Source organism: Vigna unguiculata, chromosome 10 (assembly GCF_004118075.2).
Source record: "Vigna unguiculata cultivar IT97K-499-35 chromosome 10, ASM411807v1, whole genome shotgun sequence".
Taxonomy (NCBI): Eukaryota; Viridiplantae; Streptophyta; class Magnoliopsida; order Fabales; family Fabaceae; genus Vigna; species Vigna unguiculata.
Window position 1 is genome coordinate 20,414,619 of NC_040288.1, and position 14,763 is coordinate 20,429,381.

Sequence of the window (14,763 nt, forward strand, 5' to 3'; positions counted from 1 at the left end):
AAGGAACATAGGATGAGGTTCAAATTGGGCTCGGCCGAATTCTCTTCATACATGGCCGAGATTATCAAGGCAAGGAGGCTCCTTTCCTTCATGGTTTGACTAAGGTTGGTCATCACATCTAAAGGCTAAGAATCCTTCTTATTCTTCAAGCAAAGATCCAAAGGGCATGACCTTCCCTCCTTCTCCAAGCTTGATCTAAGGGCCAAGATCAAGGCCCACTCCATCCAATGGCTCTCCTTTCTCATGTGTAAATGGCTTCATATAAAAGCCAAAATTTCACTTATTTGTAGACACTCTTGAAATTTTAAGCAATAGATGCAACTTGAGTTGAGAGCACTCCTCCCTCTATTGCCTTTAAAAGTCACCCCTTTCTAGAGATTTTCTCTCTCTACCTCTAGCCACCTTCCTTAGGCTAGCATAGATTAGAAAATTCTATCACCTCCTTCACTTTCCATAGCTTGTAAGTGCCTTCAAAACTTGCATCCATTCCTTCATCCAACTTCCGTTGCCATGGAGTTCTTCACGCATCTTTGGAGCTCCACCAGCTACTCTCACCACTCGAGTCAGTACGCTTTATGTGAGACTAACTGACTCTTTAGAGTGTCAGGATGCAATCTTTGCCTTGAATCCTTACTAAATTATATAAATGGGGCACCACCATGAACTCCCACTAACAGGGGTCATGGAATTACGTCCCGACCAACTGAGGTACCACCATGAGATCTCACCTAGAGATTCATGGAATTACACCCTAATCAATAAGGCACCACCACGAAACTATCGTGGAATTACGTCCTAACTAAACCAACATCATGCTTCCAATAATCAAGATAGAATCATTTATCATGCCAAAACCATGCCATTTTGATAACCAACCATCCCCTTCAAGTCACATGCCAAGATCATATTAAACTTATCATTCACAACCCATAAACCATTTAACTCATGCATATTCATACACTTCATGCTTCAATTAAAGAAAATCCAACCTAAGCTCAAAACTAACAACCAAAAGCATGAAAAGAACAATCATGGAGCAATTCCCGCACCAGTCTCGCTCAAGCTAGGGACCCTCGCTCAGGCGAAAAAGGTCTTTCGCTCAAGCTACAGGTATTCGCTTAGGCGAGAATGTCAACAGAGAGCCCTGCAAGACTCGCGAGTTCTCGTTGAGGCAAGCCCTCCTCACCTGAGCGAGGCCATCCCTCGCCTAAAGGTGAGGTTCCTCGCCTGGGCTATAACTGCAGCGACATGCTTCAAGCTCCCACACATTCTCACTTAGGCGAGTCCCTCTCGCCTGACCGAGATAGTACCTCACTCAAAACAAGAGCTCTTCGCTTGAGCGAGAGCTCGAATGCGAACCTGAGCATGTTTCTATTAGTCTCGCCTAGGCGAGACAGGCTTGCTTGGACGAAAACACTAGATCTTGCCACTGTCCTTCCTGCAACAGCCATACACACATATCCAAATAACATAACCAGGCAGTCCACACCTTCACAGTAGCATACAATCCATACAAGACAAGAAACATGGCTGGAACATATAAATTTACGAAAAGTACTAACTACCCTAGCTTTCCTTCCCTGGAAATAAGCTAGTACAAGACTCCCACACTAAAACAGTGGAATTCGTGAATAGTGAATAAAGGTTGGAATCATGTTCTCCAAGTACGAATTTTAGGGTTTTCTCATGTTTCGGCTCATTTGCTTAAATTGATTTTATTGCTTTTCGTTATTGTGTCCAATATTTTGGGGCTTATGTTTTATTTTGTTATCTTTCTACGATTTGGTGAATCTGGTCTTGTTAGTAGGTGCCCAATTATGGTCGTTTTAAAAAATTTTGCCAGTTTTGCACGTTTCTCAATTTGAAAAATCAAAGTGCTTAGTAGAACCTTTGTGGGTGGTTCTGCGTGTTGTGCTTGACACTTTCATTTTGGAGTTTTTGTTTGGGAAGTTGTTTGGATGTATCTTTTTGTTGGGTTTGGGGTTCACTGTGTGCCATTGTTGATTGCTAATGCTATTTATTTTCTGTAGTTACAACTGCAGAAAATGGGCCAAGAACACTGGAGTTATTGAGCTTGACAAGTGGTGGGCAGAACAACATGGTCTAACAGGTAAATCTGTTGGTTCTTAAATTTCTGAAGTTTTAGATGTTTGAATGCAATGTTCCTGATTGTTCTGACGTTAAAACATGTTCAAACCAAAAACTAGTAAATAGAAGTAGCTTAGAAGTTAAATTTCAGTCCTGTGTTTCAGACTTGGAGTTTCTTAACCTGTACCTTCCAGTGGAATAAAGAGTGAGCTCAAGTTGTGTACAAATTGAGTTCACGTGTTTGACTAGAAGCTAAAGCTTGTAAACCTGTTGCTGGCTACCTCAAGGACTGAATTAAACTATTGCTAACAGTTAATAGACCAGTTCTAAATAGAAGTTCCATAATGTATTAAGTAAGATTCATTTTCGTGTTACCAACTTTAAAGATTTCTTTCATATCTAGTTATTGAGTACTGATAAATTTTCTTGATTGCTTTAGAGGGAATCTCATGAACAGTGATTTCTTGATTGTACAATGCAGGTTAACAATGAAGGGATCGATGGAGTAGTAACCAAATCAATTCTCCTCTGTGGGGTGAGTATCCATGCCTTTTCTGCAACAATTACCCAACCAAGGTTAGCTTTTTCTCTGTCAATGGACACCCTATGCATTAGTGATTTACAGAGTATCTGGATAGCATTTAATTGGTGCGGCAAAGCTATATAATTTTTGTGGCATTATGCAGATTGTGGGGCACTTTCTGTTAATTGGGTTGCTTATGATGAAAACTGAAACAAATAAAAGAAGAAAACGATTCACTCAAATAGGACTGAACTAGAAAAAATACTTCCATTGAACTGAATTGTTTTTAGTTTATACAGTTGAAAATAATTCAAAATTTTGAACTCTTAGGTTCAGTTTGGTTTGAAAAACTATGGTTAGGTTGAATGAATCAAACTAGGAAACATTTATTTCCAAACTGAAGATTCTTTAACTGGGTAATCTGCTAAGAATGAATAGGCTTTTAACTCCCTAGTAGAATTTGTGACTCAGTTTTGATAAATTTTGTCATCATACAAACTTTCGCATGTATTAATTAATGTGAAAGTATAGAGCCAGAATAGAATTTCACCACATCACTGGTGTGTCCTTGCTAACAGTTAAGGAAGTGTAATAATGCACTTTCTTAATCCCAAACTATCCCAAACAAACACAAAGTTTTCGGTGCAACCATATGCCCCGGAGTCTGATTCCATTTGGTCGGGGTGTCTATCCTTGTCTTTCATTAATCTAAGAAAGGGGAGTGCTTGCAAATGGTAATGCACTTTCTTACATAGTGTTTGCAATTGGTTATCAAATTTGTTGAAGGCTTGGGCATAGGGGACCTAACTACGTCACTGACTATTCTAAGAAAGTTAAAAATGAGTAAATCAAGTTTTTATTCACTTGTACATATCTTGGATAGAATTTTTTTTTTTCAAAAATGCAATTTCAAGTTCAACCCGTGGAAAAGTGGCAGTGTTTAGAGCTTGCTGCAGAAAAATACAAAAAAAGATGTGCATATATATATATATATATATATATATATATATATATATATATATATATATATATAATATTAATTTAATTGAATATGCAATTTACATTTCTTTTTAAGATTTATGTAGCTAGGTTATTAAATTTAAATAATGGTTTTAAAAAGCTTAGAATCAAATAAAAAAATCGCATAACAAAAGATTTATTCACAAAATTATTTAGTGACCTTTTTATAATTATCTGCTATGATTAAAATGCATAAGAAAATTTTTTTAATGAAAAATAATTGTGCTATTGGCTTTATTGCCATTTTGTTGCTGCTGAATTTTTAAACATATAAGGTTATTTTCAATAATTGTGATATAGGTTTTATTGCCATTTTGCAACTTAATGCATGATCTATTCACTATCTCCTTAGAAAGAAAGATAAAAAATTATAATGATATAATTGAACTTGTGTACTTGTTTGTTGGTGTATAATTGTAATTAGATAAGTTTTATTGTTTATATATAGTGAAAGCCTAATGAAGAGTGGAATTCCTCTGCATTATTATTGTTTTACCAGTTGGGACTTGCATTATCATTGTTTTAGTAGTTTGGATTTGGATAAGGGATAAATTGAACTTTTTTTTCTTTTGTTGGAGGATGTTGAAGATCTAAGAGGAAGAAGAATGATAAAAAATCTAAATGTTGTATTGAATTAGTTTAGACAATTTTACTTATGAAATTGTAGACAACATTAGAATATAATTTTGCAATATATGAAAAATTTCAATTCCATATTATGTTAGAAGTGTCTTATTTAATCTGTTTTATTTTATTTCTACTTTAGTAGAATAAATCTATTTTAATTATTACTTTTCAAATAAAATTATTAACATTTTAATTAAAATAGCATCGTCTAAATGTATAAATAAAATTAATATTATATTTTAAAATTATTTTTTCATCATTTCACTTTTAGAAGTCTTGTTTAAACAAATCTATTTAGTACCACATTTTCATAAACATGGCCTATAGAAATAAGCAACACGAAAAAAACCGTTGCAATATACTGGTAGGAAAATTGTTGTCTATTGGAATATTTTAGACAACGTTTTTTAATTTTTGCATTGTAGGCAACAATTTTTGAATTTCCTTGCCTAAACAAAAGAAAATCGTTGCTTCTAGTATAGGCAACGACCACCTATGCAATGACTGCAAATTCGTTGTCAATTTGTTGTCTAATCTTCGGGCCATAATTTTTTTACTTTAGGCCATGACTTTTTGTGCGTTGCATAAAGTGATTTTTGCTGTAGTGATACTAAATTGAAAAAGGGTTTATTATAAACTGACATTTGAATATAAAAACAAAATTATGTATATGATAATGTTATGGCTTGACTGACACAACAATTTTTCTTTTTCTAAATAAACTCATAAAACAATCCTGAAAAATGAATTTTCCATTTCATAAAAAAATAAATAACACGTGACAAACATGTGTTACCAAACGTGTCATCAACCCTATTGAAGAATTAGAACATTGTTTGCTGCATATGATAAACTTTAACATCGTTAAAAATTAGGGACCAAAACCAATACTTTTGAAATTAGAGATACCAAACAACACCAAAGTTTTGAGCAGAGACTACTTTCATGTTTTTGTAATACTTCATGGACCAAAAACATATTTATCCTCTTAAATATTACTCTATAACTAAAAGTATAAATAATTTATTTATTTCTCAAATTTCATATTAAAATATTGAATTTTAAGTCTAAATTAAAAAAATTTGATAACAAGCACTATACAAAACATGTGTAAAAGTTGTTACCTTTACAAATGGAAACATTTTTTAGAATGTTTTGTCTGAATTTTAGGTTTCAACCATTACTGCATATCCAAATTTTGAAATGATTTTAATAATACATAAAAATGTTGTTAAAATTTTCCAATAACATGCATTATACATAACATGTGTAAATATGTTGTTTTTGCAAATGACAATTTTTTAATGTTTTACCAATATTTTTTAAATGTTATTGAAACTAATATTCGTAGTAGTGCATCCATCATAAACAAAATAAAATTACCATTGAAATCAATGTTTCAAGAATTGATCATTAAATCCATCGTATAAAGTTTATTGAAGTTTATTGTTTATATCGTTTACACTACCAAGGTTGAAAAACATAGTTCACACTAAAACTTGGAAATGAGTATATTATAAACTTTGACATTTGAAAGTACATCACAAAAAACAAAATTATGTACATGATAATGTTATCGATAATACTCGATATTATTTATTAACAAAAACAATTTTAAATATTAAATGAAAATAAAAGTGATAAATCCTTCAAATTTATAATGACATTGTATTAAGCATTTATATTAATTTTATAATAAGCTGTCAATTTAAACTTACAAATTACATTAAAATTTACAATAAATAATTGTATGTTATTCTTAAAATAATGATAATTCTTAAAATCGTTATAAAAATAATCTTAAAAAAATTCTTATAAAACTTACAATAACATTATACATTTTGACTTTTTTATTAATTTGAAATGCTTGGACAGTGGAACAAACACTTCCACGCAGAATACATAAGTGGCCAAGTATTTTATTTGTCAATTTTCATCACACTTAAAGCCATAAAAGATGTAAATGAAATGTTTCACAACCAAATACTAGATACTCCTTACTAAAGACAAATGAGATATTTATTCTCTATTAATAGTGTGTATTATTTTGAAGAACAAATAGTTGTAAAATAACCTCTAACCAGTTAAAGAAAATTAAATACTTATTTTATAGTTTGAGATTTAACTTATTCTAAACACAATACGCCCAAAACATATTAGTAAATGTTGAATCGAACCATGCAAACTATAAATCATTAAAGTAAAAATATAAAAAATAAAAAATAAAAGGGTTTCTACTATACTAATCTTAGACTCTTAAACTACTTAACCTAAGCTCACATTGGTTTGAACAAGCTAGAACCACTGGCTTTGAGGATCATCAAGACATTAAGAATCATCTTTTATGCATATACACTTTCAAGTCACAATGGTAGACGAGTTAGAATCCTTCTGCAAGTAAAGTTGTTCCTTGCGTTGATTCAGAGTTGCCAAGTGAAGTTTAGAACGAGATACAAATTTCCAAGAATTGTTATTCATTTCACAATCAAAAACTACAAGTGGAAGCCCTTGACCAACTGTTGTTAAGTACTTCTTAGTGCCATGTAAAAGGATTTTAGTGGTATCCTCTCCACGAACCCATCTGGTTTTGGTCTCAGAACTTCCAAGTTCAACTTCATTCTTGTCATTCAATTGAGCACATTGACCAGATAGTGGGTGGTACAAGATATTTACAATTGGGGCCTTGGAGTTAGGTTCTGCATCAACAACATGCAATGTCAACATTTATGCACATATGCTAGTAACTGATAAAAGTCATCTTATGAGTGATTTTTTATTGGTGATCAATCTTAGAGTGCATCATAACTGAACTAAAAAAGCTTACCAAGATTCTTCCTATACAAAATCTGGAACTTGTCGTTGAAATTGGGATATCTAAGGTTGTGCCATGTTGCATCCATTACACTAAATGACTGATCAACTTGGACCTGGTATTTCTTCAAATAGTAAGTGATGAGTTCAAATTTTTGCCCTCATTTAATATTTAAATTTGGGGATTTAATTGAATTTTCTATGCTTAAAGATTAATTTAATTAGGATTTGTGATTATTGGATTTATTGAGTAAGTTTGGTAAAAGTGGCGTAAAAATTGATTTTAGTTGCATAAAATATTATTGGATATTCTAATTAATGCAGCTGAAATTTATTTTTGGTCATTAATAGTGTGAATTTGAAATATTCAAAGTTACAAAATAAGTCCAAAATCAGGAAATTCTGGAAAAGAATAAATCAGGAGCTAAATGCACCCCCAGATTTTATTTGCACACTCCTTCTAAAGTAGACCACCAAAAACCTGTTCTGCACCCCCAGTTTTCACTAAGTTGCACCCCTCCTACCACTTAAACTCCACTCAACCAGATCATGCCATGTGGCAATCCCCACCTTTTAAAATTGGCCAACCAGAACAAGCCACGTGTCATAATCCTCCACTCACCAAATTGACCAGTCAGATCTTGCCACGTCATCATCTCCTCCATCTCACACATGAAACCCTAACCCTAATTTTCCTCCTCTCCTTCCATCACCATGGCAGCTGCCACCCTAGCCGCCAATCTCGCCGCCGGCCACCACGATTCCACGCATCCAGCAGCAGCGAACCAGCGACGCCATCAATCATCCTCGTGCAGTTCACGCTCAACCTCTGATAAAGGATTGATCCCTACCAAGGATGATGGACCATGGCACATGCTTAGAAGAAAGGGGGTTCCTTGATCCCTTCCTTTGCTTTTATTTTCTTTAGTTTAAAATTCCATTAAGTTGGCTTGGTTGACTATTTTTAAGTTAACTTGTTGACCTTGACTTTGGGTTGACTTGTTGACTCAAAAGATTAGCTTAACCTTAAACCAACATGCTAATAAATTCCTTAATTTGCTTTTGTAGGAATAAGAAAGAAGGAGGACCACATGGGAGACACTTGGCGTCATAAGGAAGAGAGAGAAGGAATAAGACTTTCTAGAAGCATCTAGAAAGGGGAGGCCCACATGCCTTGGACACCAAGTCTTCTAGAATGTTCTAGAACCTTTCTTTGGGAGCCTTGGCCATTAAGATTTGCCACCTAGATGGCTTGGACGAAAATTCACCCATGTGCACCCTAGGATGACCTACTTTCTAGAATATGCTAGGTTTCTTTTGTAATCCTTTAACTTAGTTGTTTTGCTAAGGGGCCCCTAGACTTGTCTATTTAAGGGGACCTCTAACACTTGTACAAGGGTTGAACATTTTGAAGTAAAAAAAACTCTTGTGTCTCAACCATTTGTGAGAGTTTCCTCCCTTGGGAGTGAATACTTTTAAGCCTTATCTTGCATAGCAAGTGGCGGCACACATCCACTCATCTTCAAGGTTGTCATGGCTTCTAGCCTAGCCTTGTAGTGGCGTGCTTCTCACATTTTTACCATTTCTTTCCTTTCCATTTTATGTTTTCTTCTTCCTTTAATTATTCTTGGTTTTCTATGGTTTATGTGCTTTCCATTTCCTTTTCATTTTGAATCAATCCATCATCTTCTTCTCTTGAGCTTTGAGAAAGGAACCTTCACATCTAGATAGCTTGCTATCTTAATGTCCAGTGGGGATTTCACTTAGCTTTCTTAATCAACTCACACCATATTCAATAATCTTAAAAAGAAACAAGATAATCCTTCATCATTTGGTATCTAGAGCTTTGGTTGTCCTTGAATATGGTGTTTTCATGTTCTAACCTTGTCTTGTGTAGCTATCTTTGAATGGTCCACATAAAAACAATGATGGCAGAAACTGTTCACGATTTTAAAAGATTAAACTGCACCTGCTCAGTGGTCCAAAAATTACGTTCTTGATGTCCAAAGAAAGCTCTGTTAGTCTAGTTTTTAACAAAAAAAGAACCAATGCATTTGGAGTTCTGTGGAGAGAGTTATGATTGAAATAGTGAGCAAAGGTCAGAGCTGCCGAGATCACCGCGAATCAACATTTTTCAGGTTATGTTGGGCAGTTTTGGCTACTGTTTTTGTTACTCTTCTTACTCCTAAATGTTGTAAGATAACATGTCTTTGTGTGCTTAATCATTGACCTTCATTTCGAAAAGTTTAAATGCATGATAGCTACATGTTTGAGTCTTTAAATGCGCCTAACTTTTGCTTGAGTCATATGTCATATGTTAGCTTGAAGTTTTCTTATTCTTGTTTTTCCAAGTATTTGAATCTTGCTTACACTTTATGTCTTGCTTGATGTATGCTCCACGAAATTGATTTTGGCCTAAAACTTGAGGAACTAAGTGTTCAAGCCACCTAAAACTCTTTCTCACCATTTTATGAAACTAGTTGTGAAAAGAAGAAAATTTTTGCACCAAATATTGTCTAAAAACCAAGAGCAATCTTGCTCATTGGTGAACTAAAAGTATGTTTTTCACTAAGTGTTATGCAACTAGTTTCATGCTTGAGAAGTGGGTGATATTGGCAAATTAGTTCCATGCTTTAACTTGGTTATGATCTTTCTTGGTGTATGCATGATTTAAGACTTGATGATGCTTGTCAAGTGCTTTCCATAGAGTCTTTAAAATGTGCTTTTCTTGTTTTAGTCTTGTTAAAAGTTTTGTCTCAAACTTTTCTTCTTTAGAGTTTAGCTTTCCTTGTTTTTGTGCTTTTCTTGGTTGTCACTAGGTGTTCTTTGTTTTGTCTTAGTAGTTTTCTTTTCTTGAAACTCTTGGGATGTTGTGGCCGAATCACTTGTCTTGCATTTGAAAGGTTTTGAACAAGTTTTTAAAAGTGTTTGCTTCACTCCTTTGGTGGATTTTGAGTGCTAGCCTTGCCTTGTTACTTTGGGAGAGTGATCTAAACACTTGGGTTACATTTTGGGTTGGATTTGGTCTCGGTTTTCATGTTGTCTAACCTCTAATCCATTTATTTTGTCTCGGATTTGAGTGTTTTTGTTGTAGGAATCATGGCAAGTTCATCAAATGCACCTACACCAAACAAAAACAATACATTGATGAGATTGCTTCGGGATTTGGAGTTGTCTAGGAAGGAGGCCTTTGAACAATTAAGAAAAGACAAGGAGCAAAGTGACCTAAGAATCCAAGAGCACATTCAAAGGCTTGAAGCTAAAGAGCAAGAAAGAGAGGCTAGGAAAAGAGGGCATTCTAGGCGCAACCCATCACAAGAGAAGCAAACTCCAAAGATTCCTAAGTTCTATGGTGGAAGTGATCCAAAAATCTTCCTTGATTGGGAAGCTAAAGTTGATCAAATTTTCAATGAAAATCATGTAAAGGATCAAGCACAAGTTGATCTAGTAGTTTTAGGATTTTTAGAGTATGCCAATACTTGGTGGCATAAAGTTTGTAAGAAATATGACCAAGGGCCACCCGCGGCTTCTTGGATGGACATTAAAACTCTTATGCGCGCTAGATTTGTTCCTCCCTCCTATAGGAAGGAACTTCTTTTGAAGCTCCAAAGGCTTCACCAAGGTTCTATGAGTGTGAGTGAGTACTTTAAAGAATTAGAGTCTCAAATGCGTAGGGTTGAAATAAAAGAAACTAATAAAGAAAAAATAAAAAGATTTGTGAGTGGTCTTAAGAGAGACATAAAAGACCAAGTAGAGTTGTATGAGTACTCTACTCTTGAAAATGTTTTCACACTTGCCCTTGGGATTGAAATTCAATTGAAAAGAAAAAGAAGGGCAAAGAAGAGTTACTCACCCAACCACTACTTTAGTCACTCATGGAAGGGAAAGGATAAAAAGAAACATGATAAGTTCCCTTCTAACTCTCATCAAGAACCACCAAGTAAAAGTAAGTCACCAAGTGATCACATTCACCATTCCACTTCTCAAAGATCAAGTTCCATTAAATGTTTTAAATGTTTGGGTTATAATCACATTGCTTTAAATTGCCCAACCAAAAGGACCATGATCTCAAAGAAGAGTAATGATGTTGAAAGTGAACACTCATCTCCCCATTCTCTTTCAAAAGAATCTTCTTCCTCTAGTAAAACTAAAATTTTTGAGAAAGACCCTATGTTATTAAGGCACATGATAGGTCAAGATCAAAGTGAGCTTGAGCCAACTCAAAGAGAAAACATTTTTCAATCTAGGTGCAAAATTAACAAATGGGTTTGCTCTCTAATTATTGATGGAGGAAGTAGTACCAATGTAGCTAGCACAAGGTTGGTGGAAAAGCTTAGCTTAGAGACCATTCCTCATGCTAAACCCTACAAGCTTGCTTGGATAAGTAAAGAGGGAGAAATAGATGTCAATAAACAAGTCCTAATTAACTTCTCTATAGGAAGCTACAAAGATGAGGTGCTATGTGATGTTGTTCCCATGGAAGTCACACATATCTTACTAGGTAGGCCATGGCAATTTCATAAACAAACTTTACATGATGGCTATACCAACCAATACATTTTCTTCAAAAATGGGAAAAAGACAACTTTACTACCTCTATCACCTCAAGAAGTTAATAAGGATAGAAATATAATAAGAAAAGATAAAGAAGAAAAAGAAAAGGGGCAAGCTTTCACCAAGGTTTTACTTGCCTACAAAAAAATTCTTCCAAAGCAAGATGTGCATCACTCTTCCTTCTCTTCCCAAGCCAAAAAGGAAGGCCCAAAGCATAAGCAAGAGAGGAAGAGTAGTCTAGAAAATAAAGATGGCCTAACCAAAGCTAGGGGTAATACCCTTACAAAGGATGGAACAAAAGCTCATAAAAGGGAGGCGCAAATCCTCCCCCAAATCAAGTCAAGTTCCATCCACAAAGGCTTCAAGAATTTGTGGTCAAATTCTCTCCAAGAAGGGGAGGATGATGAAGGATTGACCCCAACCAAGGATGAAGGCACATGTTTAAGAAGACTAAGCATGTTTAGAAAGGAAGTTCACTAATCCTTCATCCTTTTCATTTGTGTTTGTTATTTTTGATTCCCTAAGTTGACTTAGTTGAATCAACTTTAGTTGACTTGTTGACCTTTGACTAGGTTTGACTTGTTGACTATAGTTGACTTGACTTAAGCCAACATGCTAATCTATGTTTATTTGCTTTGTAGGTTAATTAGGAGTAAGAAAGCAATGCTAGGTGGCGCATGGTGATTGGGGAGCATAAATGATGTGGAGGAGAGAGTAAAGCAAAGGCATAAAGCATAAAGTAAAAGGCATAAAACAAGTATACCTATGTACCTTTGGTCTCCTTTGTTTTTAGCACACTTTGGCCACTTTTTGGAGACATATGAGACACATTCTTTGTCTCCTTTTGTTCTAGAACGAAATTAGCCTTGCACACACCATAGTTGGCTCTTTTGTCTCTCATTTTTGTAACCTTATTTGACCTAGTTTCTAGAAGCTAGGGTTAGGTTTTTGTAGAGACATCCTTAGGTATCTTTTATTTGCTTAGAGGCCCCTAAACTCTTCTATATAAGGGGTGCTCCTAGACATGTAAAAGGGTTGAACATTTTGAAGTAAAAACACTCTTGTGTCTCAACCATTTGTGAGAGTTTCCTCCCTTGGGAGTGAATACTTTTAAGCCTTATCTTGCATAGCAAGTGGCGGCACACATCCACTCATCTTCAAGGTTGTCATGGCTTCTAGCCTAGCCTTGTAGTGGCGTGCTTCTCACATTTTTACCATTTCTTTCCTTTCCATTTTATGTTTTCTTCTTCCTTTAATTATTCTTGGTTTTCTATGGTTTATGTGCTTTCCATTTCCTTTTCATTTTGAATCAATCCATCATCTTCTTCTCTTGAGCTTTGAGAAAGGAACCTTCACATCTAGATAGCTTGCTATCTTAATGTCCAGTGGGGATTTCACTTAGCTTTCTTAATCAACTCACACCATATTCAATAATCTTAAAAAGAAACAAGATAATCCTTCATCAACCACCCCTAGAGTTGCAGCATCGCATTCATCTCCTTCTCGTCGACCACCATTCACGTTCCAGCACCTCCATTGCGTTCCCTCATGCCTGCACCTGCGAGACTCGTTGCAGCAGCGCCATTCAAGCCACGACAGCCACGACAACCGCAGCTTCACCACCATCTTCGAACAGGAACCACTGTTGGCAGCACCACCATTTTCTCGCATCTGTTCGTCCGCACCAGCAAGATTTGCGTCAACCATCTTAGCCAATCGCGCAGCAGCGCTTGCATCCTCCACCGCAGACCAGAACCAGCGCCACCATGGAACCTGCACTGTGAAATGAGAAGAAGACGGAACAGCACTAGGTTTTGCACTACACCTTGTCGGAAAAGAAGACCTCGCCGGAAAACGGCAACAGCAACCGTCATTGCACCTTCAGAGCCAAAGTGTGAGAGAAACCCTAATTCTGGAGAGAGAGTCTGCACTGCCACGTGTCAGCATCTGATAGGAGAGTCAAACTGGTCAACTGGTCAACACTGGTCAACACTGGTCAACTGGTCAAAGTCAGCAGTCAACTCTAGTCAAAACTGCAAAAATGGTTAAATAAGAGGGGCAGAATTGGAAATTTGACAGGAATTAAGTTGCTAATTAATTAAATAAAAATAAAAGATTTTAGCAACCGACAGATATAGCCCAAAGTCCAGTTGAAGCCTATATAAAGAGACTTAAGGGAGCAGAAACAACAGACATCAGACACTTAGAACTCTCTAGTTTTGGCAGACACCATCATCCATCACATCTCTCATTCTCTCTTTTCTTTTATTTTCTTTCCTTCATCATATATTATCATGTATTCCATCAAAGCCATGGAGGGCTAAGCTTTAAGGGTTGATTCCACTGTAATTTCTTAACTGGATTCTGAGGTTAGATGAATTTATGTGTTTGTTATTTTGATTATTGTTGTGGTTTTTGTTTATCTATGTCCTTTGCTTCTTAATCGAATAGAAAATAATGATTTTAATCTACATGCATGCTAATCATATGAGTTAAAAGGTTTTTAAATTAAATTGAGAATTTACTTTGATTTTATTTAGAAACTTTCATTTGATTAAATAAGTTTTTGCCAATAATTGAGACTTTACTTTGATTAGAGGTAATTACTTTAACTAAAATTAGTCAAGACTTTACTTTGATTAATTAAGTTTTCTATTTGGTGAAGAAATAAGGGAATAGACATGATTAGGCATAGTAAAATTAATTGAGACTGTACTTTGATTGAATTTACTATGAACAATCTAACAATTCTCACTTTTAATTGAGACTGTACTATGATTAGAAGTGAGAATGCCAACAAATGAATTGAGTCTTTACATTGATTGACTTGTAAATCAACAACAATAATTAATTTAACAATAATCTCTAGATAACCAATGAAGAATCTTATTTAGAAAAATCAGTGGAATTGACCTATTGACTATTACTGTGTTTACAATCTTCCGTGTCATTTTCTTTGCATATCAAAACCCCCTATTTTTATAATTGCTAGTTTTAATTGCATTTTTAAGAATAAAATATTTGAGATCAATTCCGTATTCATTGTGAGACGACTCAGGGTTATCTTAACCCTAACTATTTTGTTCACTACTAATTTGGCAATACTGAAGTTGCTAAAGTTAAGTGGTGGTAATTTGATC

At 35.0% G+C, this 14,763-nt stretch overlaps 1 long non-coding RNA gene across 2 annotated transcripts; it reads left to right on the top strand.

Moving 5' to 3' along the window:
- Positions 1-1,394: 1,394 nt before the first annotated feature.
- LOC114167528 lies at positions 1,395-8,176 on the top strand. 2 transcript variants are annotated; one of them, XR_003600251.1, is made up of 4 exons: positions 1,395-1,644; positions 2,031-2,110; positions 2,570-2,664; positions 8,138-8,176. It is a non-coding gene; the product is annotated as an uncharacterized LOC114167528 (long non-coding RNA). The 2 variants fall into 2 exon arrangements; XR_003600250.1 differs by lacking the exon at positions 8,138-8,176 and adding an exon at positions 2,253-2,441 and having other exon boundaries at positions 2,570-3,583.
- Positions 8,177-14,763: the final 6,587 nt, after the last annotated feature.